This window comes from Sus scrofa, chromosome 1 (assembly GCF_054392235.1).
Source record: "Sus scrofa isolate SSC_HxYL_T2T_F1_AM1 chromosome 1, Sscrofa_HxYL_maternal_Yorkshire_Landrace_v2.0, whole genome shotgun sequence".
Classification (NCBI taxonomy): Eukaryota; Metazoa; Chordata; class Mammalia; order Artiodactyla; family Suidae; genus Sus; species Sus scrofa.
In genome coordinates, this window is record NC_139383.1 from 99,635,534 (window position 1) to 99,659,590 (window position 24,057).

Sequence of the window (24,057 nt, forward strand, 5' to 3'; positions counted from 1 at the left end):
TATTTACATATTGCCATGCTTTGGATGAGTCATAATACTACTTTTACTGACTGGTAATTTTTTATTTAAGTTTTACTTACTGGAGGGCTAATACAGTTCGATATTCATTTCTAAGAGGACCCTATGAGATTCTTGTTTTTTTTTGTTTTGTTTTTTTGTTTTTCTTTTTGCTTCTTATGGCTGCACCAATGGCATATAGAATTTCCTAGGCTAGGGGTTGAATCGGAGCTACAGCTGCCTACCTACGCCACTGTCTTAGGATCTGAGATGCATCTGTGACTTACACCACAGCTCACAGCAATGATAGATCCTTAATCCACTGAGCAGGGCCAGGGATCAAACCCAAATCCTTATGGATACTAGTTGGATTCGTTTCCACTGAACTCCTGAGATTCTCCTTTGAATATCAGGTCACATAAAATGGTCATTTTAAAAGTATTTGGGCTTCTGAAACTCATATGACTTAGACGGCTTCATGTCAACACTATTACCGGTTAAAATAGCCTAGAAGCAGAGTGTAATTCATTTCTTTTAATAAATTTTATTGGAGTATAGGTGACCCATAATGAAGTGTTAGTTCCAGGTGTACAGTAAAGTGAATCAGCCGCATACATACATATATATCCATTCCCTTTCAGACTCTTTCCCCACACAGGCCATCCCAGAGTATTGAATCAATTTCTCTGGCCCATACAGTAGGTGCTTGTTATCAATCATTTTTGTATCTCATATTGTGCATACAGCAATCCCAACCTCTCCATCCAATCCCTCCCTCAGTGTTTCCGTTTGGTGACCGTAAATTTGGTTTTGCAATCTCTGAGTCTGTTTCTATCTTGTGAATAAGTTATTTTGTATCTTTTTTATTATACTCCACATATTAGTGATATCATATGGTGTTTGTATTTCTCTGACTTTCCTCACTAAATAGGATAATCTCTAGGTCAGTCCATGTTGTTGCAAATGGTATTACATCAGTCTTTTTATGGCCAAGTAATATTCCATTGTGTATATGAACCACATCTTCTTTATCCAATCCTTCCATGTCTTGGCTACTGTAAATGGTGCTGCAGTGAACATTGGGGTACATCTATCTTTCAAATTACAATTTTCTTTGGATATATGTCCAGGAATGGGATTGGTAGTTATATATTTAGTTTTTTAAGGAACTTCCATATTGTTCTCCATAGTGGTTGTACCAACCTTCATTCCCACCGGCAGGGTAGGAGGTTTTGCTTTTCCCCATGCCCCCTCCAGAATGTATCATTTATAGACTTTTGGTGATGGACATTATAACTGGTGTGAAGTAATATCCCATCATAGTTTTGATTTGCATCATAGTACCATCCTTCATTAGAAGAGGGAGTAACTCTTTGTACATTTTTGAAACTTTAGTACTTCCCAATATTGGAAGGATTTACATAGAAGTAGAGTCATATTTTATAGAGACGGGTTGTTTCAGCTATAAAATACCCTGGAGGTAATCTCATGTAAGTCCCTATTTTACACAGGAGAATCCAAAGGATGGAAAGGAATCATGACATATTAAATTTAGTGTGGCAATGCTACCTGGTATTAACATGGTTCTAGAAAAAGAAATGTTCAGGGAGATTAAAAGCTGTGGCCTCTGTCCTTGACACAGAACTTCATACTTATTGGGTTATTGAATATTATTACTGCTCCATTTTTCACAAATGTAGTTATACAGCCTATGACATATTTATCTCTCTGTTCTCTGTCTTTGATATATACCTTATCTACCATTGTTATGCCACTTTTGTACTTAAGTATTTCAGTGGCAAAGATGAAGAGGTCAAGATACAACAACTTGATTGGAGTATTAGCTTTCTACCCATTGTCATTGATAATATTGCATTTGGACAATGATATTTTCCATCAGTCATTGGTGGATGTATGAGAAAGATGTGATGTAGAGGTACCAGGATGGGAATTACAGTGATGAGGATTGAAATAGACAGGCTAGAATACATCAAAATCTTTAGCACAGATTTCTTATTTTGTGAAATCCCAAGATAGAAGAGTAATTACACATTCTTGCTTAAACTTCTATTTGAGTTTTGAATTTCTTTAAAAATATTCTCACAATTTGTTATTTAACCTCACAAAGTCTGGGAGAAATAGCCTACTATTAACTAAAGCAGTCAATTCCATTTTGGTCTTCCATTTAATGGGATTATATTTTTAGTTTTTATTTCACACAATAAGATCTAATAAAATGGGACATTTGGGATAAAATCAGTCTTGAGGTGCTGTAATAAATTTGTCATATGGATGGAATCGATTTAATTTAATGACATGTATATAACCTTTAAATTCATGGCAATTTACGAAACTCTGTTTTGTTTGGACGGTAATTGTATTTCAGATAATGTTTTTTCTGCCAGATAATAGCTCATAAACAGTAATTCCAAAAGATTTTTGGGTGAATTGATTAAATATACTAGAGGTAGAATTTTAAGGCTTTTACCTAAAACAGGAATACTTGGTAGGCTTTTATCCATTGTGAGATCTAGTCCCAGCATATTATAGCATTTTATAAACACCACCCAGAATAACAGAGGAACTTTTTATGATTCACTTCCATGCTAAAATATTTTCAAATCAGGAAATATTTAAGTGGCAGTGAGAAAACCTAAAAGTGTAAGTGGCTTTTAGCACTTAAAATTTTAGTGGATAATTAAGAATGTCTTTCAGAAAATTATGGTTACCAAAGGGACAGGTGGTAGGGGATAGAGGGACTGGGGGTTTGGTATTGGCATTTTCACGCTGAGGTATATGGAATGATTGGCCAACAGGGACCTGAGGTATAGCAGGGAGAACTCTTCTCAATATTCTGTGTGAAAATCTATCTGGAAAAATAATCTGAAAGACAATAGACGTGTGTACCTGTTTAACAGTAGAAATTATCACAACATGGTAAATCAACTGAACTTCAATAAAACTTTAAAAAATAGAAAAAAAAGAATGTCTTTCAGGAGTTTCCTTTGTGGCTCAGTGAGTTAAAGACCTGACATTATCTATGTGAGGATGTGGGTTCAATCCGTGGCGTTGCTCAGTGGGTTAAGGATCCAGCCTTTCTGTGAGATGTAATGTAGATTGCAGATGCGGCTCGGATCTGTGTTCCCTGGCTGTGCCGCATAAGCCCCAATTGCAGCTCTGATTCCAGCCTTGGACTGGGAACTTCCATGTACCACAGCTTTGGTGGTAAAAAGAAAAAGAAGAGAATATCTTTCAGTCTTATGTGGTTTTTCAAATATATGGCCACATCTACATGTTTTGAATAAGCAGATTCAGGATTCTAACCTTCAGGAAACATGAATAAAACCAAATTAAATACTCAAGAGACCAAGAATTTAAAGCTCTTACTCCTAGTATAATTAATATATATATATTATTTTAGTATCCACTCAATTTTACGTACCTTCCAAAATATCTGATAATTGGATGCTTACAATGCTCATTATCTACACTTCTGTGTGTGTGTATGTGTGTATAAAATACCATCCCTCTATTAAGTTTGCTGATGAGATATAATAGACACTCAAAAAATTTTATCTGTTATTTTATTTTATTTATTTTATTTTATTTATGTCTTTTGCCCTTTTAGGGCCACACCCATGGCATATGGAGGTTCCCAGGCTAGGGGTCTAATCAGAGCTGTTGCTGCTGGCCTATACCAGAGCCACAGCAATGCCAGATCCAAGCCACATCTGCGACCTACACCACAGCTCACAGAAATGCCAGATCCTTAACCCACTGAGTGAGGCCATGGATCAAAACCGCAACCTCAAGTTCCCTAGTCAGATTCATTTCTGCTGCTCCAGGACAGGAACTCCCCAGCTGAGCCACAATGAGAACTCCCTGATGTTTTAGTTTATTATGGATTTGCTTACTTTCGTATTGTGGTCCAGACAACACGGAGTGTTTTAAATAACAGGAATGGAATGCTCAGTCTGTAGCAAAGAATGCTCACAAACAGGGTGAAATAAAATCATGCTTTAAGTAGATGACCATGCACCACAAAACAGAAAAGAGAGACATTCAACCAGTGCTGAGAAGAAGAAAGAAGGGAAGGGAATTATCATTGGGGAAGTGGCAGAAGAATCGATAATTGATAATAATAGCACCATTATGTAACTTACCAAATTTTTTTTCCATTGGTCCTTATAACCTTCTTTTCTTTTATTCCTCAATTTCAGTCACATAAAATTAACAAATAGCATGTTTAAGGTATACAAGATTCGATATATGAAGAATCAATATATGCATACATCGTGAAATGACTATGACAATAAGGTTAGTTTTACAATAGATTAATTCCCATAGTTATCGTTTTGAGTGTGTGTATGATGAGGACAGTTAAGATCTAATCTCCTAGCGATTTTATAATGCCGTATTGTTAACTAGAATCACCCTATATATTAGATCCCCAGAATGTATTCATCAAATTACAGAAAATATGTGTACTTTGAGAAATAGCTCCCATTTTCTCCAACTTCCAGACCCTGGAAACTGCCAGTCTACTTTCTATTTCTGTGAGTTCAAACTTTTTAGATTCAACATATAAGTAGGGCATACCGTATTTATCTTTCTCTGTTTGACTCATTCCACTTAGTATAATGCCTTCAGTTTGAATCCATGTTCTGGCAGCCATGACTTCTTTACATGAAGAAGACACAGGCTTGCCCACCTCAACACCTGTCTAGTTATCATATCCTCTGCCTACTATCTTTTTATCTCCCAACTGGAATAATTGTCAGATAAAGACTGAATACATCCATCCAAAGATATACTACTTTTAAATTTTGTTCTGGATTTAAAACCCTCGTTTTTTTTTAATTTTATGGTGATTTGGAACCTTTTACGTATTGTTTAGCTGTTTAGTTAATTCATGCTTGTTATTAGTACTCACTTATGTTCATTAGTATAGAAATTTCAGTGCGTGCCATAGCCTATAAAGGACCTAAATGTTCAAATATCTCTCAGTAAACACACAATAAATTTCCTGGTAATTGAATTACTGTTTATTTTTTATTTTTTGTCTTTTCTGTCCTTTTTTTTTAAGGCCACACTCATGGCATATGGAGGTTCCCAGAATATGCTAGGGTCTAATTGGAGCTGTTGCCAGCCTAAACCAGAGCCACAGCAACACAGGATCAAAGCCACATCTGCAAACTACACCACAGCTCACAGAAATGCCAGATCCTTAACCCACTGAGCAAGGCCAGGGATCAAACCTGCAACCTCATGGTTCTTAGTGGGATTTGTTTCCACTGCGCTAGGATGGGAACTCCTGAACTACTGTTTAAATGAAAGAATGGATCAATAAAATTGACAAAACTAGAAAACTCCTGAAAATTTTCTACAAAAAAGGAAGTGCCATTTATAATTTTTTTTAGGGTTGCACCCATGACATGTGCAAGTTCCCAGGCTAGGTGATGAATCACAGCTACACCTACTGGCCTGTGCCACCTCCACAGCAATGCAGGCTCTGAGCTGTGTCTGTAACTATACCACAGCTCATGGCAACACTGGTCTTAACCCACCAAGCAAGGCCAGGGATTGAACCTGCATCCTCATGGTTACTAGTCACATTTGTTTACATTGAGCCACAATGGGAATTCCTAAGTTCTTGATACATAATGAGGGAAGCTTTATTTGAGAACTGTAATATTTCTAAAATTGGGGGTTTATAACAAATAATCATTTTCTGAATACGAAGTATTTGATGCAACATTTCTCTATTGCATCATGCAAAATAATTGTACAAATGCAAACCCCACAGTATCTGTTTCTGTGTGTATGTGTGTGTGTGTGTGTGTGTGTGTGTGTGAGAGAGAGAGAGAGAGAGAGAGAGAGATACACTTTTAAAACCACCTTTTAAGCTTCAGCTTTTCCAGGGCCTCTTTCACATCCTTGTTCCTTAAGCTGTAAATCACAGGGTTTAACATGGGAATCACAAGAGTGTAAAACAATGAGGTCATTTTGTCTTGATCTAGAGAGTATGAAGAACTCGGCCTGAAATACATGAAGAGCATAGTTCCCTGGAAAATTGCCACAGCAATAAGGTGGGAAATACAGGTGGAGAAAGCTTTGACCTTGCCCTCAGCTGAGTGGATCTTCAACACAGACAGAATAATATAACCATAAGAAACAAGGACTCCTAAAATGGTACTCAATTCAATGAAGCCAAAAACAGTGAACTATGCCAACTCATTAACCTGTTTATCAGAGCAGGAAAGGAGAAAAAGTGGAGGTAAATCACAGAATAAATGATTAATCTCATTAGACCCACAGAAGCATAACTGGAATGCTAGTGTCATGTGTATCAAAGCATCTGCCATTCCCACCATGTAAACCCCAGCCATGAACAGGGAGCACACTCTGCTGGACATGCTGACTGTGTAGGGCAAAGCGTTGCTGATGGCCTTGTACTGATCATAGGCCATCACTGCCAGCAGAAGACACTAAGCATCTGCAAAGATGCAGAAGACCATGAATTGCAGAGCACAGCCATAGAAGGGGATTGCCTTGTTCTTGGCAAGTAGGTCCACCAGCATCTTGGGCCCAATTGCTGTGGAATAGCAGAGGTCACAGAAGGAGAGGTGGCTGAGGAAAAAGTACATGGGCATGTGCAGCTGGGGGTCCATTTGAATTAACGTGATCATTCCAAGTTTTGCCAGAAGATTAATCAGGTAAACAAGTCAAAATGTGGTAAATAGGGTCCCTTTGTTCTCCAGGTTATTAGAAATTTCCAAGAAAATGAATTCAGTCAAGGAGGAGCAATGCCCTCTATCCATTCTTCTCTTTTCTTGTCTATACTTCTGAGAAAAATGATCAAGAAAATGACACATGCAAATGTAACATTTCTGTACATCTGCAAACATCATAAGACAGGATATGATTTCTTTCTATAAGTGTCTTTATACTCAGAAAATTGTCAGTCATGCATCCACTATGTAAACAGGTATTTCACTCTCTTCCCCAATTGCAAAAATTATCTGAGAAATAAAGTTGAGAAATTTGACCTAATCTAATCATGTCACTCATGAGATATGTTATTTTCTGTAACTCTTCTCTCGCTTTACTTGACTTACCTCAGGGATTAAATTTAGATGACTTTAACTCTTCTCCTCTTCAAAATTATATGGAAGAGACACAGGTGTTAGCAGGTTATGAGCTGTACATTATGGGGCTAAGCGTCTTCTATGTATGAAGATTTTCACGTGGATACAAAAATGATTACAAATTTTGGTGTCTCAGGATCATGATTGCCTTAAGAGTATTCATATATGTTCCAGAAACAATGAACATATGATTGACTAAAAATAATGAAAATAATTATGTTTCTGGTTTTGGTTTATTTTGTTTTCAGTATTTGGTGGAACATAAAATAAGTAATATTGGCCAGGTCTCTTGACCTGTATTATTGTTTTGTCACCTATTTTTGGGAATTGTCTGGTGCCAAAGTATGAATCTTTTGACTTATTGTAGGACAATGCTTAAAAGAAGTTAAAACAACCTTATATAACACAGACATTTACATCTCTTTGGATTTTAAAAGCACTTTCATATTATGAAATGGAGATGCAATATGTGGTAATAAATGCTTCTGAAATATATTGGCTTATCTATCTCCTGTATGTGTCTATTGTGTGTTACATGTTTGCTTGTGTGCATGTCTCTGTTGACATATAAGAACTGGAATGTGGGTGATGTATATGTATATTTTTTTTCTTTTTGTCTTTCTAGGGCCACACCCACGGCATATTTAGGTTCCGAGGCTAAGGGTCCAATTGGAGCTTTAGGCTGTAGCTGCTGGCCTACGCCGCCACAGCCACAGTAATCCCAGGTTCGAGCCACATCTGTTATCTACGCCACAGCTCACAGCAACACCAGATCCTTAACTAGGCCAGGGATCGAACCTGCAACCTAATGGTTACTAGTCAGATTCATTTCTGAATCACAAGGGGAACACTAATTGGAGCTAAGTAACTATGACATATGATTCACATGAAGTTCAGTTTTTACATGATGTTATTTGTAATGTGGAGGGGGTAGCAATATTTATTGGCCCATTCACACATTCAATCCTTCCTTCCAACATTCATTACTTAACTGCTTTTGGCCAGTTTCCATGTTACAGCATCAAAGAATGCAAAACAAATACAACTGTGAAGATATAGGCAGCAATTTGTGTAAATAATCTTGTGTACTTTCAGTATAATTTAATTCAAAATAATAACATTGAATTATGGTTTTTTAATGAAAAATGTGATGCACATTTGGCTTTTATGCATAAGACAAGATTATTATTTAGGCCTAGAGTATTAAAGATTCTTGGCCTAATAAATATTTAAGTACAGTAAATTGTGGATTAGCATTTAAAAGTATTTTAAGGATTTTCTGTTGTGGCTTAGGAACCTGACTAGTATCCATGAGGAGGTGTGTTCAATTCCTGACTTGCTAACTGGGTTAAGAATCCAGCTTTGCCATGAGCTGTGGTGTAGGTCACAGCTGCAGCTCAGGTCTGGCTGATGTACAGGCCGGCAGCTTCAGCTCTGATCTGACTCCTGGCCTGGGAACTTCCATATGCCATGTGGGCCTAAAAAATGTCAAAAAATTTTTTCTAAGTACCTTAAAATACCTTAAAACTAATGTTTATATTGATGAGCTTCTTAAAAAAGAGAGTGTAAAATATAACATGCTTCTCTGATACTGTGTGGCAAACAGTTAAAATGTCTGTAAATAAACTCATCAAATTTTTTTTTTTATTTTATTTTCCCACTGTACAGCAAGGGGATCAAGTTATCCTTACATGTATACATTACATTTTTCCCCCACCCTTTGTTCTGTTGCAACATGAGTATCTAGACATAGTTCTCAATGCTACTCAGCAAGATCTTGTAAATCTATTCTAAGCTGTGTCTGATAAGCCCAAGCTCCCTCCCCATCCCATCAGGCAGCCACAAGTCTGTTTTCCAAGTCCATGATTTTCTTTTCTATGGAGATGTTCATTTGTGCTGGATATTAGATTCTAGTTGTAAATTATTTTTTAAGTAATAATTTTCTGAGTGCTGCAATCACATCCTTGTTCCTAAGACTGTATATCAAGGGCTTAAACATAGGAGTCACAATGGTATAAAACAGAGAGGGGTTTGTCAATTCTTGGAGAATGACTGGATTGGGGCCTTAAGTAGGTAATGGGAGCTGATCCAAAAAAGTAAGAGTACAAGCAGCAGGTGAGAAGAATAGGTGGAGAAGGCTTTGGCCCAACCTTTGGATGTTGGCAGCCTCAGAATAGTGGAAATAATTTTGCTATAATAGGCAAGTATCAACATAAAAGAGATGACACCAATCAGCAGAACTGCTGCATACACAGACAGCTCATGCAGAGAAGTATCTCCACAGGTTAGGTTCAGAATGGGAGGCAAGTCACAGAAAAAGTGGTTAATTTGGTTTGAATGACAGAAGTGCAGAGAGAAGATCTGGCACGTCTGCCCTATCTGCACTGGGATTCCACAGATCCAGGAGCCCATGGCCTGTCAGATGCACATCCTGTGGTTCACGACCAGAGGATAGTGCAGAGGGTTACACATGGCCATGTAGCAGGCATATGCCATCACAGCCAGGAGGAAACTTTCAGTGGCTGCCAGCATAAGGAAGAAGCACATTTGAGTGGCACAGCCCAGCATAGAAATGCTTCTATCCTGAGTGCAAAGGTTGACCAGAATCCTAGGGAGAATGACAGACACATAGCAGATTTCCAAAGAGGAAAAGTTTGCCAGGAAAAAATACATGGGTGTCTGGAGTGCAGTATCGAGCCTAGTTATTATGAGACTATTTCCGATTAAGATCATGATGTAAATGATGGAGAACACCCTGAAGCGTAACCCTTGGAGGTTTGGAAGGTCAGAAAATCCCAGGAGTACAAACTGCATCACCGTGGACACTTTGGCTTCTTCTTCCATCTCTTCCTATTTCATCTGTGGGAATGATTTAATCTGCTGCACTGTTATTCCACTCTCTTTAGCTCTTATTTTCTTACGTAAAACAGGATGATACTCTTTTCAGTTTCTCCAGTTTCCTATAAAAGCAAAACTGTAACTGATAAGAGATCTATTAAGTGTGAAACACATTTTTTTTCATTACTAGTAAACATATTGTTAAGAAATAAATCTTTAGCCTCCATTTTATGTTACAGATTATCATATTTCTTTGCTTCTGCAGATGTTTGTAATTTTGCCAGTTATCTGAACACTCAAAAATGCAAAATCAGAATTTATGTTCAGTTGTATCAGTGATTTCCTTCTTCCAGCTGACATGTTTTTCTTCTCACCTCTCAATTCTGTTTTACATTATTATCAATTCAAAATTAATTTTATTGTGCAAGTAAATATTTTGTAAGCCAGGCAAGATAATTTTTTAATGTGATGGTTTTCCTGTGTTATTTTAATGTCCTGTTTAGCTATGATTTTCTATTTAATCTATTTTATTATAAACAAAATTAATGACCTGACCACTCAGTATTTTGGATTATTTTTCAATTTTTAACTGAATTTTTCAATATAAGGTCTTTAAATTAAATAGTCATTTTTATTCAATTTTTTCAGTCAAGAGGATAGAAACTCTAAGGTGGTCTTCCTGTCCAGGAACTCTCATCAGGTAAGAGGCAGGAACACCAAGCATTTTTCTTCAAGAAAGCAGTTCTAACTAGAATGCTCACACCTCCACCCTTCTGGTACGAAAGAGAAAGCAGCCACAACTCATCTCCGAAAAACTTCCCAAATCACTCACTTCCTCAACATTTTCTACTATTCTGCTATATCCATTTAATCTACTCTTTCATTTTTCTTCTTCCTTTTTTCCTCTGTTTTGAACACAAATGTCTGCTGGTTCAGGCATGTGAATATGTTAGGTCCAGATCACTCATCTTTATGCTCCATGTAGATTATAACTTTCTTTATGTTGTGTACATTTTTTAGTCTATGTGGAGCATGTTTGTTTCACAAAAATTTATTTATTAACTGCTTGAATAAATTAAAAGTGAGTCAACTTGATTGCTTCTTTGGAATGGTGCCCTAGGTGTAAGCGATAGTTCCTACCCAGCATTCAGACTGACCTCCTCCTTCTGGTATATTCAAGCATGTGTGTGTGTGTGTGTGTGTGTGTGTGTGGAGGGGGGAAATGGGGGTTAGAAATTATACTCTTTTCACTCTCTCTGGCAGAAGTAGAAAATTGCTTCCTTGTTTGCCATATGATGTATATAACTTTCATGGTACGTGTTAACTGATTTGAAAGTCCATAGAGACTAAGTCCTTGCAACAAAGAGACACCTATATCCATATTCTATAAGCATTAAGGGAGGACAATGGTCAACATTTCAGCTACAAAAATGTAGACACAAATGGGGCAGAAGCAGCAGTTCATCTAAAACTTGGGAATCCCAGGATTTTCTGTGAGTTAGAAAGGGAAAGTTAAATAATAATTTCTTGGAGTTCCCATCGTGGCGCAACAGAATTGCATCTGACTAGGGACCATGGGGTTGTGGGTTTGATCCCTGGCCTCGCTCAGTGGGTTAAGGATCCGGCATTGCCCTGGGCTGTGGTGTGGGTTGCATAAGTGGCTCGGATCTGTTGTTGCTGTGGCTGTGGTGTATGCTGGTGGCTACAGCTCGGATTAGACTCCTAACCTGGGAACCTCTATATGCTGCAGGTGCAGTCGTAAAAACACAAAAAGTCAAAAAAAAAAAAAAGAGTAATTTCCATCTACACTATTCCAGATTCCATATTAAGGTACAAAAAGTATTTTATCCTTGCCCATTATATGCATTTCTCCCCAAGAAAATGTGATTGTAGGAAATGTCAAAATGCTATAACTGTTTCTTTAAAACATTCAGAACCTAATGGCTGATAGGTGATACTACTAAGAAATGATTTCATGTGTCTGAATCTACACGACCATACCTTTTGTTTGTTTTTTTTTTTGTGAGTGTGTGTGTGTATCTCATCCTGCCACCTTTACTCATGTTTTATTCACTTATCTAATTCAATATAAAGTGTAGTACTTAGACACTTAAAATTGTATGTTGAATGAATCAGCAATCTTTTCAGACCAGCAGACAGCATGCATCTACACTGGATGGGCTCACCATTGTCTTCAGAGACTGTCATCTGCTTTATTCTTCTTACTGTATCTACTCTTCATATAAGGTGTCCTCTCATCTTTGATCCTTTCTCTAAATGATTCATTACTCTTCAAGTAAGGTAGTGCATTTGAAAGCATACTGAAACTCAGGTACAAAAAACAGCCAGAGAAACAAAGAACAATAAAACTTGCAGCCATGAATATAGTGTCCACATTTACTGAAAACAATTTTAACCTCAACTTATTATTTGTCAAACGGAACAATATTTTATGACTATTAAATGGAATTATCAATGTAAAACCATTTGCAAATTAAGAAATAATTTTTCAAATCCTGTCTATATGTACTTACCTTCTAAATTCAAACTCAGGTGCAAAGAGTTCCTCAAATCCTGCTACACATTTGCTGGCTTCTAACCTTTGGAAACATTTTTTGCTTCTATTTATAATACTCAGAAAGAAAAATACTAAATTCAGGTAAATGTAGTCACCTTTGTTTTTACTAAAATAATTTGTGTTTATTTTTCTGGTCTTTCAACTTTAATAATTATTTTTTTTTTGGTATACCATCTATATCACAATACATTTAATACTACTTAGAGCAAGTTCATAAAATCAAATTGAAAATAAGAAATAATCTAAAATTAGTGAATGCAGTTCAGAAGCCTTTTTTCTTTAGGAGACATCTCCAAAGATAAAAATGAAAATATGCTATTATCTTAGTATTTTCAGATTCATTTACCATTGATCTTAATTTTAACAAACTAATGAGTCCTTAGGCAGGAGAAGGATGCAAACCCATTTTAATAAGGTCCATCCACTGTCTTACTCTTTAGTTATATGCAATTAAATTTTATGAGATATCCCCAGATTTAATATATGTAAACTACTTAAATACCTGCTTATCACAGGCAATTACTTAATAAATATTAACACCTAAGATGATGCTGATGATGAAGAGAGCTATAACCTTTGGTATACTAGCCAGTTATATTACAAAGAAATTTGTAATTTTTCATTTGATAATATAATGATGAGAATAATACTGTCAAAAGCTGTCTGAATCAGGGTTTGAAATTAAACAACAATTACATCAAAGAAGTTCTCTTGTAAATTCTCCAAAATACATTATTTTGTAGATGCTAAATATATATTGATATGTTTAAAACTAAAGTCTTTATTGGACAAAAAGTGATTCATGCTTACCTGTTTTGATTGAAGTTAAATAGAATTCTTACCTTTATGGATTGAGTTAAAAGACAGAGGGAAAATGAGATTTTGGCGGACAATTAGGAAATTCATATTCATTTGAAACAGAGTTTAACCAGTGTCTATAATATGTTCTATTGTCATAACAAAGTATTCTTTAAATAGGAACTATTCTTTACTCTGGGGATTAGCTTGTTCCCCAGGCCCCTTCCTAATTGAACTAAATCTTTCTGCCTGCCACTCGAGGAGTTGGTACAACAAAAAACCCTATCTTTCCATACCACTCCTTCTCTAAGTTATCTACCTCTCTTACTGGATTTTTTGTTTATTAAGAAATGCAAGCCTTGTAAAATCAGAAATGCATAATTACTTATTACCTACAGCGTAAACTAAGATGTTCTAAAGAAGATGCAATTGTACAATGTCTTAGGTTAAATAGAACTTTGATTCTCTGTCGTCGTAAATTCAGACGTAGGAAATCTAGGGCTGTTGAGAGGCAGTTATGTCTTTTTATACATGAATCTTCCATCTCCACATTCACACTAGCCCAGCAGGCCTCTTCACCTCCTGGATTACAGAAAGGGAGTGGGAATAAAGGGAAGCACTCACTTCTTCCTTTATATTTATTTTTATTATTTATTTATTTATTATTTTTGTCCTTTTGCCTTTTCTAGAGCCACTCCTGAGGCATATGGAGGTTCCCAGGGTGGGTGTCTAATAGGAGCTGTAGCTGCCAGCCTAGGCCAGAGCCGCAGCAATGCAGGATTCTAGCCACATCTGCAACCTACACCACAGCTCATGGCAATGCCTGATCCTTAACCCACTGAGTGAGGCCAGGGATCAAACCCACAACCTCATGGTTCCTAGTCAGATTCATTAACCACTGAGCCATGAGGAGAACTCCACTTCTTCGTTTTTAGATATGCAAACTAAACACAGCATGCATGATTTCAGTCCCTAAACTCAACTTTAGTTACAAGATCACACCAAGCTGGAATAGAGGTTGGGAATATTTCTCACTGCACTGCCAAGTGAGACGAGACTGCCTATTTCTATCCTCAATTCCCCTCCATAGTCACAACCTAAAATTCCAAGTAGTTCCTTTATTGAGTTTCCAGCCACTGGTGTCCTCAGCTTAATTAGAGCTCCTCTCAGCTTAGTGAGCACGCAGTGATAGAATAATTTTTCTGTAACACCCCCTACAAACAAACACACAGAGACACACACTCACAAAATATAATGGAGGAAAATATTAGACTTAATTATAGGAAGCTGGAATAGATTTATACTTGTATAAAGAAGAATGGATAGAGGCATGGAGAAACCCACATTAGAAATATGTCCATGCTATAGTTCCTGTCATGGCTCAGCCGAAATGCATCTGACTAGTATCCATGAGGATGCAGGTACAATCCCTGGCCTCACTCAGTATGTTAAGGATCTGACATTGCCATGAGCTGTGGTATAGGTCACAGATATGGCTCAGATCTGGTGTTGCTGTGGTTGTGGTGGACCAGCAGCTGTAGCTCGATTCGACCCCTAACTTGGAAACCTCCAAATGCCACAGGTTTGACTCTAAAAAAAGACAAAAAAAAATTAAAAAATGAAAAATAAGAAACATATTAATGCTTTGAAAGCTCTCACTAATAAAAGGTTATTTCTTCATTTACCAATTTTGAGTTATATTATTTTGTGATTTATTTTATTTTAATTCTAGCCACTGAATATGTATGTGTAGGATAAGCTCATTTAGGTTTTAATTTGTATTTTAATAATAACTAATGCTGGTGAGCATCTTTTATGAAATTATTTGCCTTCTGTGTATTCCTTTAAGTAAAATATCTTTTCAAGTCTCTGGTACATTTTCTAATCAGGTTGTTGTTTCTTTTATCACTGATGATTTTGAAACTCTCAGGAAGAAGCTACCTTGAGTCAGAATTTCTTCCTCAGAGAAACCTTGATTTTGCTTTTAAGAGCTTCCAACTGATTGGTTGAGGCCTACGTTATACAAGGTGATCTCCTTTACTTAAAATGTATTAGTGTTAGGTATTAATCACTTTTACAGAATATATGAAAAGAATACCTAGATTATTGTTTGATTGACTAGCTGGGTACTATAGTCTGGACATGTTACCATAAAACTAGCTGTCAGAGTCTATCCTTTGTCAACTTGACAACCATACAAAGCTCCGTAGCCCGACTGATCTCCAAATAAAGACAATAACAAAGAAATAAATCCACTTAGCATGATACAAGTATTCTACATACAACCAAAAGAATGCTTATCCTTTTGCCAAAAGAAGATACAAACTCTGGGGTAACGTTCATTCTGGTTCTTGATATTTTGATATATTCATAATAAAATGAAGAAGAAGTACTCATAACAATTACAGATTACAGTCCCTGTTTCTGCAACTTCCCATTACTTGTAACTAGTTTTGATAACTCCCTTCTTCCAACATCTAGTCCATATTCCTTTGCCCCCAGAAAGCTCTTCAGCTAGTCATGGCCATGTCTTTGGTGGCATGATACAAAACCTCATTCCTGAAGTGTCTGGGCCATTAGTACTTCTGCTTCAATTGACCTGGTGTAGTTTTACACTGAATTTTGTAACAGAACACACACACACACACACACACACACACACACACACATGCAGATTGCATATTCTATTGTCTAGAATAATAAAGACAATATAGTGGTGGAGCAGTAGACCAATGGAACTTAATTTAAAAATCACCCCACACAAACATGACTGAGTTTTGACAAAGTTTCAAAACCATTCAAATGATAAAATATATTGTCTCTAAAAACAGTGTTGATAAATTGGACATGCAAAACAAACCAAAAAAAACCCCAAAAAAACTGAACCTCAATATAGACCTAAACCTTACACAAAAATTAACTTAATATTGATCCAGTGAGTAAAGACATGGTGATGATATTAGCTAAAAAAAAAGTTGTCTATATATTTTTACTATTTCAAGGGATTTAACCATATTTTTCTGTCTACTTTTATATGTCTGAAATTTTACATGATATTTATTTCTTCCTTAGAAACATCAATTTTTCATCTCTTTAGTCATCTTTAGTCAATTCACACTTCCCTGAATTACTTTCACAAATACTCTGATTTTATAAATTCTTCCACTTATGGTGCATTTTGAATTTCTGCACAAAAGTCTTTTATATGCAAGTAAGAGATTAGGAACCATTATAAAGGTCAGGTGAGTATCTAAATTGTAAACGTCAAGAGAATGCCTGAAATTAAAGTCTAATAAAAGCGCTAATTAAAAGCTTAGTAATATGTAACTAGTTAAAGGCATTTGATTGTTTGAGTTTGCAAAAACAAGAAACAAAGAGCAAAAAACACAAAGCACAAAGCACAAGAAAAACCAAGTGACTGAGATAACACAGAATAAGACATCTCTGCATAGGAATGTTGTGGCCAGAGATGTTTTCGGCTGCTTTCCAAATATCTGAATGACAAATATAATGAGATAGTTCAATTAAAAAGTGATATGGAAGAGTACAAATTCCCACAAGATAGAAAAAAAAATATTTAAGGGGCACTATTTGTTTTGAAGGAAAAAAAAAAGTTTTAGAAAGGTATTTTCAACTCCTAACATCAAAAAGTTTAAAACTGAATTTTAATAAAACAATATATAAAACACTCTATTGATGAAAGAAATAATTTAATTCCAGTCTGTGAAGGTGAGCATGAATTTTTTCATCAAAAGTGTGATTTACATTTTAAATTGGTTTTCATAGAAAATTACATCTTAAATATCAAAGTTCAGTAAGTCCAAATATTTACAGTATATTAACAGAATAATATATTAAACTTGATAAGTTAAACTCTATTTCAGGCAACATTCACATTTTTCTGTTAGAAGATAAGGTAAATGATTATGAAAGGATGAAAATGCAACCTGACCCTCCCAGAACCCAGGAAGTTAATAAGAAGCTCTAAATGCCCTCGAATTCCAGACCCTGTTCCCTATAGGTAAAAGATCATACTTTTTGCTGTTTTAGGGCTTGCTTTCTGTTCTGTACAAAACTATGTGGAAGGGGAAAAACAGGCCCCTGAGTATGTGCCTCTATGCATGAAACTTCTTGAAACTGCTTGAGATAACAGGGAAAAGGGTTCCTAACTGCTTGTTTGGCTTCTGTAAAGCTGCTTGCATAAGATAAAAAGAGGAGAAGTTAATCGCCTAACCGACCCCAGTAAGATCGGGTGCGCCACAAAATGTTGAAAATCCTGATAAATATATCTTGGTGACAATATGTCTCCCCCACCCAGGGACAGGCACAAACACGTAACTCCAGAACAACTTAAAATTAATTGGTCCACAAAGCGCGGGCTCTCGAAGTTTTGAATTGACTGGTTTGTGATATTTTAAAATGATTAGTTTGTAAAAGCGCGGGCTTTGTTGTGAACCCCATAAAAGCTGTCCCGATTCCACACTCGGGGCCGCAGTCCTCTACCCCTGCGTGGCGTACGACTGTGGGCCCCAGCGCGCTCGGAATAAAAATCCTCTTGCTGTTTGCATCAAGACCGCTTCTCCTGAGTGATTTGGGGTGTCGCCTCTTCCGAGTCCGGACGAGGGGGATTTTCACTCGACTGGCCTTTCAATTAAAAGAATTTTGAAATATATTGTTAGGTTGTAACAAACATTATTAAAATTATTGAGGCAGTGTTGAAAAAAATCTAATATAAGAAAACTTACTGAAGAAGGCAGTAATTGATTTTATTTTCAATGGCTTTATTTTATTTTATTTTTAAAAATTTTTTATTTCTTAATACATCATTTTTTTTCTGCTGTACAGCATGGTGGCCCAGTTACACATACATTTATACATTCTTTTTTCTCACATTATTTGCACATGACCATCAATGAAATGAATTATTTCCAAAAAAACCCTATCTTAAAAGGAATATAAAATTTTAAGGTATTTCAAAAATTCATTGGTCTAATACTTTTCTGATTAAAGACATACTACAAAATCTGATGACACATATAACTGTCTTCATCCTTACCCAAGGGAATTTGGATCCCTGAGGTCATTAGTTAAGTACAACGGAAATTGTCCTGTATCCCTGAGTAAAGAACTCAACTGCAGATTAAAAAAAAAAAAAAAAAAAAAAAAAAAAAAAAAAAAAAAGCCTCAATTAAAAGAACAAAAGAATCAAGTCCTTGTTTACTGGTCACCTTGAATGATTTCTGGAAAAGAAGATTGTGAGTAGTATAAATTTTGGAATAGTGAAATACCACTTTGTTCTCCTCTAGGTACAATGAAAGGATACATATATGAGATCAAATTATAGCACAAATCTCATCTCCAATGTTAGGCATGAATTTAGTGTATTTAAAAAATGGGCAACCATATTTTACTAATCACTAAGGTTAATATTTATTTTTTTGTTTATTTTTGCTTCTTTTTTTAGGGCTGCAGGTGCAGTACATGGAAGTTCACTGCCTAGGTGTGGAATTGGAGGTGCAGCTGCTGACCTACACCACAGCCACAGCAACGTGGGATCCTTAACCCACTGAGCAAGGTCAGAGATCAAAAAAGCAACCTCATGGATACTAGTCAGGTTTGTTACTGCTGAGCCACTGTGGAAACTCCGAGGTGAATATTTTAGTACGAAAATACTAAAAATACTAAATTACTAAAACTCGTAGGTTGTGGCTTTTCTCTCACTTCTTCCCTTGTTTCCTTTCTTCTTCCCTCCCTCCTGCCTCCTGACCTAACCTGCTCTCTCTCTCTCTTTCTTCTTTCTGTTGCTTAAATTTCATCCATACCCTGATTCTCATATTGTTTAAATATCATTTGTGAAAATAAAATGTCAGTAGCCTTGGTGCTTGATATGGTGAATAATATTCTCCTTGTTGTAGAACATATTAATTTCATTAAAACTATTTTTTGGAAATTAAATATAAAATCATTAACACAAGTAGAAACTGTTAATTGGAGTCTGAAGTATACAGTGGAATTAGAATAGGATTTGTAGTCAGAAACTGTTGTGCACTTTTTCTTTGTGCCTTAGTTCTCTCAAATATTCTGGGTTATTAAAATGTTTAGGGATAAAATATGAACTCAACAGAGTTTCTAATATATGACATCTGTCAGTTTTATAGACCAATTTATACTATCTTTTGAAATTGTAATAAAGCTATTCATGAATGGTACTCTTGGAAGAAACTTAAAAAAAATTCCCAGATTCAAAGGGAATATGCTCAATATTTTTATATTAAGGAAATATTTTATGCTACTGTAATATTAAAGAGGAAATTAGAAATTGGATATAAATTGCTTAATAATCCTATTTCCTACATTTTGAAAGGCTTTATCATGCAATTACTATTTAATATTCACAATACATATGGAAATTATAAAACTGGGAGTTCCCATGTGGCCCAGTGGAAGGGAGTCTGACTAGTATCTATGAGGAACTGGTTCAATCCCTGGCCTTGCTCAGTGGGTCAGAGATCTGTTGCCATGAGCTGTGATATAGGTCACAGACAGCTTGGATCCTGCCATTGCTGTGGCTGTGGATGAGAGCTGTAACTCTGATTTGACACCTATCCTGGTAACTTCCATGTGCCATGAGTTCAGCTTTAAAAAAATCAAAAAATACTTAGGATTACTTCTTGTTCAGAACTTGCCTCAAATACTGTGGGAGTAATTATTGACTCAATTGTAGATTATTAATTTCTAATTTGTTTTTCAATTACTTGTTTGCTTTGTTCTACTTTGCTTTTCAAAAACACTCAGCTGTTAGAATAGGAGTCAAATTAACACAGGACTTCAGAGTTCTCCTGCGCTCTGGTGGGTTAAAGATCTAGGATTGTCACTGCTGTGGCTTGGGTCACTGCTGTGGCATGGGTTCAATTCCTGGGCCAGGAACTTCCACATACTATGAGTTCAGCAAAAAAAAAAAAAAAAGACAAAAAAAAAATACAGGACTTCAGTGTGAGGGGAGAAGCTGATGTGAACGCAAAGCACAAGAATGAGAACAGCATATTCTCCACAATTATTAATGAACTATCCAATACAACTAATTTATAATGAAAATTGTTACTAATTCATAAATCAAATACTTACTGGGTTATTACATACATTATAACCTGGGAGGATATACCATACAAACATTACATTCTGGGGTCCCTTGGTATTATTACCTGTTATAGTAAAAGTAACTTAGATTTTTGAGTTTTAAAAGACTGCCATTAAATCTCAACAACACCATTTCCTGGCTGTGACCTTGGCTGATTAATATAACAAACATAAGTTAAAATTTACTCCTAAGTAAAATGGTGACAGAATTGCCTCACAGCACGATCGTGAAGATTAAATAAGACAGTATCTGTGAAATATATCTAATGTAGTGGTGAATCACTGCAGGTACTCATTAGTTTCCTGTTTTTACCAACTTTGTTGATAGTTTTCAAGCTTATTTCAAGTAATGTCTTCCTCCATACAAGGCTATCTTCAAGAAGCTGCATGCTCTAATACAACCCTTAGATGGTGGAATATGTGCAAGTCCTTTTATTCAGCACCGTAAGTAGGATAGCTGCAGAGACCACAAGGTCTCTGCACTTTGTGAATCAAACTCTTACAGAGTGCAACTGTGTGCTGTTGGTATCACAGAAATATTTGTACAATGTGTTTCTTAGAGAGAAAATGTGTTTTGAGACAACAGACTTCACGAAAGACTTGGATGGCCTAGGAGAACCTGATAAAGGACCTGGGACCCATGTGCCATTTATAGACCACTTTAGTGGAAAAGGTTGGAAATAGGCAAACAGGAGTTGGAAGGACAGCCTTCTGCTTGGACTCAAAAACCCTTTGATATTTCTTTTCCTCCATTACCATGTTTTGAACCAAAAGCATGGCTATAGATCCCAAGAATTAAAACTACAATGCAAAAGCAGTTTTTGAGATCTGATAAATATCTTTGTAACTGAGTAATTTATGACTTCTTTCAATTGAAAGAAACTGACTATAAGAATTGTTAGCATACAGGAGTTCCCTATGTGGCTCTGTTAACTTATCCAACTAGAATCCACAAGGTTGCAGGTTTGATTCCTGGTCTCACTCAGTTGGTTAAGATCAAGCATTGCTGTGAGCTGTTGTGTAGGTTGAAAATGTGGCTGGGATCCTGAGTTGCAGTGGCTGTGGTATAGGCTAGAAGCTGCAACTCCAATTCAACCCCTAGCCTGAGAACCTTGAAACGCTGCAGGTGTGGCTCTAAAAAGCAAAAAAAAAAAAAAAAAAAAAGAATTCTTAGAATGCAAAAAAATCACAATCATCCCCTAATCACCTTTTCCAGCTTATTTTTTATATTATAACTCTATGGTATATCTAAAAATAATTTGAGACTGCTTAAATCAAAATATGATTAAATAAAATTATTTTAAAAGTAATAACAATAGAAAAAAGAATTGATGGAAAAGGATATTACAAACAAATTTTGTCAAACCTCTTTGTATAATTAATGTCATTACTTTTATTTTTAATTTATTTTCATTAACTTAATTCAAATTAGATTTTGATATTCCTATCACAAAGCTAAATAACAAAACATCAATTTAATTGTGGGAACAAGAAAACACAGCCATCTCTCAGCAGATTTAATTCCTGATAGGAATGTTTTCCGATGGAATTTTTTTTTTCTTTCTAGGGCCACACCTGCAACATATGGAATTTCCCAGGCTGGGGGCTGAATCAGATCTGGCCTATGCCACAGCCACTGCAACTCAGGATCCCAGCCATGTCTGATAGCTACACCCCAGCTCACACAACACTGGATCCTTAACCCCCTGAGTGAGGCCAGTGATTGAACCCGAACCCTCATGGATGCTAGCCGGGTTCGTTACCACTGAGCCACGATGGGGACTCCCACTGATGGATTATGTTTTGAGAGATAATGAACTTTTTAGAAAAACTAACATTTAATGTCAATTTAGTTGTTTTGATAGGACTCATTCTTAATGACTTTGTGACTTATGAAAGCATAGTGTACAGACATATTTCATAGTTGAGCAAACTGCAGTTCAGGCAGATAAAATGACTTTGTGGGCTGAATTCTTTATTTTTACAGATGCTTAGGGACCAAATATCAGAAGGCAATTTCTCTTCTGTCATGGTGTTTGTTCTGGGATTTTCTGAACTTCCAAACCTCCAGGGGCTTCTATTTGGACTTTTCTTTCTTGTCTATATATTCATCTTAACAGGAAATGGTCTTATCATAATAATCACAAGGATGGACTCTGTTCTCCAAACACCCATGTATTTCTTCCTGGCAAATTTTTCCTCTCTGGAAATCTGTTATGTGTCTGTCACTCTCCCCAGGATTCTAATGAACCTTTGGACTCAAGAGAGAAGCATTTCTTTACTAAGCTATGCCACCCAAATGTGCTTCTTCCTTGTTCAGGGTGCCACAGAGGCATTCCTTCTGGCAGTGATGGCCTATGACCGCTATGTGTCCATTTGCAACCCTCTGCATTATGCATTATGCGTCCAGTTGGCTGTTGCTGCCTGGTTCAGTGGAATTCCGGTCCAGATAAGGCAGACATGTCAGGTGTTCTCACTGCCTTTCTGTGATTCCAACCAAATCCGCCACTTTTTCTGTGACATCCCCCCATTGATCCAGCAGGCCTGTTGGGACACTGCGCTTAATGAGATATGTGTTTATGTAGTTACTGTACTATTTGCCATGATTCCTTTTCTACTGATACTGGGCTCTTATGTCCAAATAGTTTCTACCATCTTAAAGTTGCCCTAAGCCACAGGTCGGTCCAAAGCCTTCTCCACCTGTTCTTCTCATCTGATAGTTGTGCTTTTGTTCTTTGGCTCTGTTACTATCACCTAGTTATGGCCCAAATCAAATCATTCTGCAGGAACTGGCAAAATGCTCTCCGTTTTCTACACTACTGTGACTCCACTCTTTAACCCCTTAATCTACAGGCTTAGAAATAAGGATGTAATTGCAGCTTTGAAGAAATTATTACTTAAGAATTTAGTGTGAGGATCTTGAAGTTCACTTTTAAATAAATATGGCTCATAGCTATCACAGAACTATGATTTAATTTCACTCTTCCTATGTTTACTGATAGTGTAATCATTCACAATTATTATAATATCACTTACAATTATTATGTATTTTCATTCCCTGCCTAAAGTCACTTGTGACTGCATTTTAATAAGCAAATTATTTAATTTGCAAATGCTCTATTCTCTAGAATAAATCCACTTTTTTACAAAACATTATAAATTTACCCACCTACAACACTTTTAGATAATTTAAACTGTTAGAATTGTGTTTTAAAATGAGTAGAAGAAATAGGGTTTTTCTTTACAATTTTCAGCTACTAAAAATATGCTGGCAATTTCATCTCTCTTTATGACACACATTATTTTCATGGTATGTTTACTCTAGATGTGTTGAGGGAGTGGACGCAAGACTAAATCCTATATCATATGTTTAATTATGAAACAAAATTTACAAACAGAGTAAAAACCTTTAATTGCACCCTCTTTCTTAGTACAAATTAAGAAAATGTTTCCATGTATCTCTAGAGGGAGCTGAATGTCTGGCTCTTTGTTTCCTCCTTCTTTCCAGAGTCCATGGCAACTGACTATCAGAGATCTTATCTGGCTCTGTCATACTCCTTT

The 24,057-nt window shown here is 36.2% G+C and overlaps 3 pseudogenes; 1 reads left to right on the plus strand and 2 right to left on the minus strand.

Annotated features, from left to right (window-relative positions):
* Positions 1-5,885: 5,885 nt before the first annotated feature.
* On the minus strand, positions 5,886-6,821 carry LOC100510919 (olfactory receptor 5W2-like; annotated as a pseudogene).
* A 2,245-nt stretch (positions 6,822-9,066) lies between these two features.
* LOC100512392 (olfactory receptor 10AG1-like) lies at positions 9,067-10,013 on the minus strand (annotated as a pseudogene).
* A 12,455-nt stretch (positions 10,014-22,468) lies between these two features.
* LOC100512582 (olfactory receptor 10AG1-like) lies at positions 22,469-23,410 on the plus strand (annotated as a pseudogene).
* Positions 23,411-24,057: the final 647 nt, after the last annotated feature.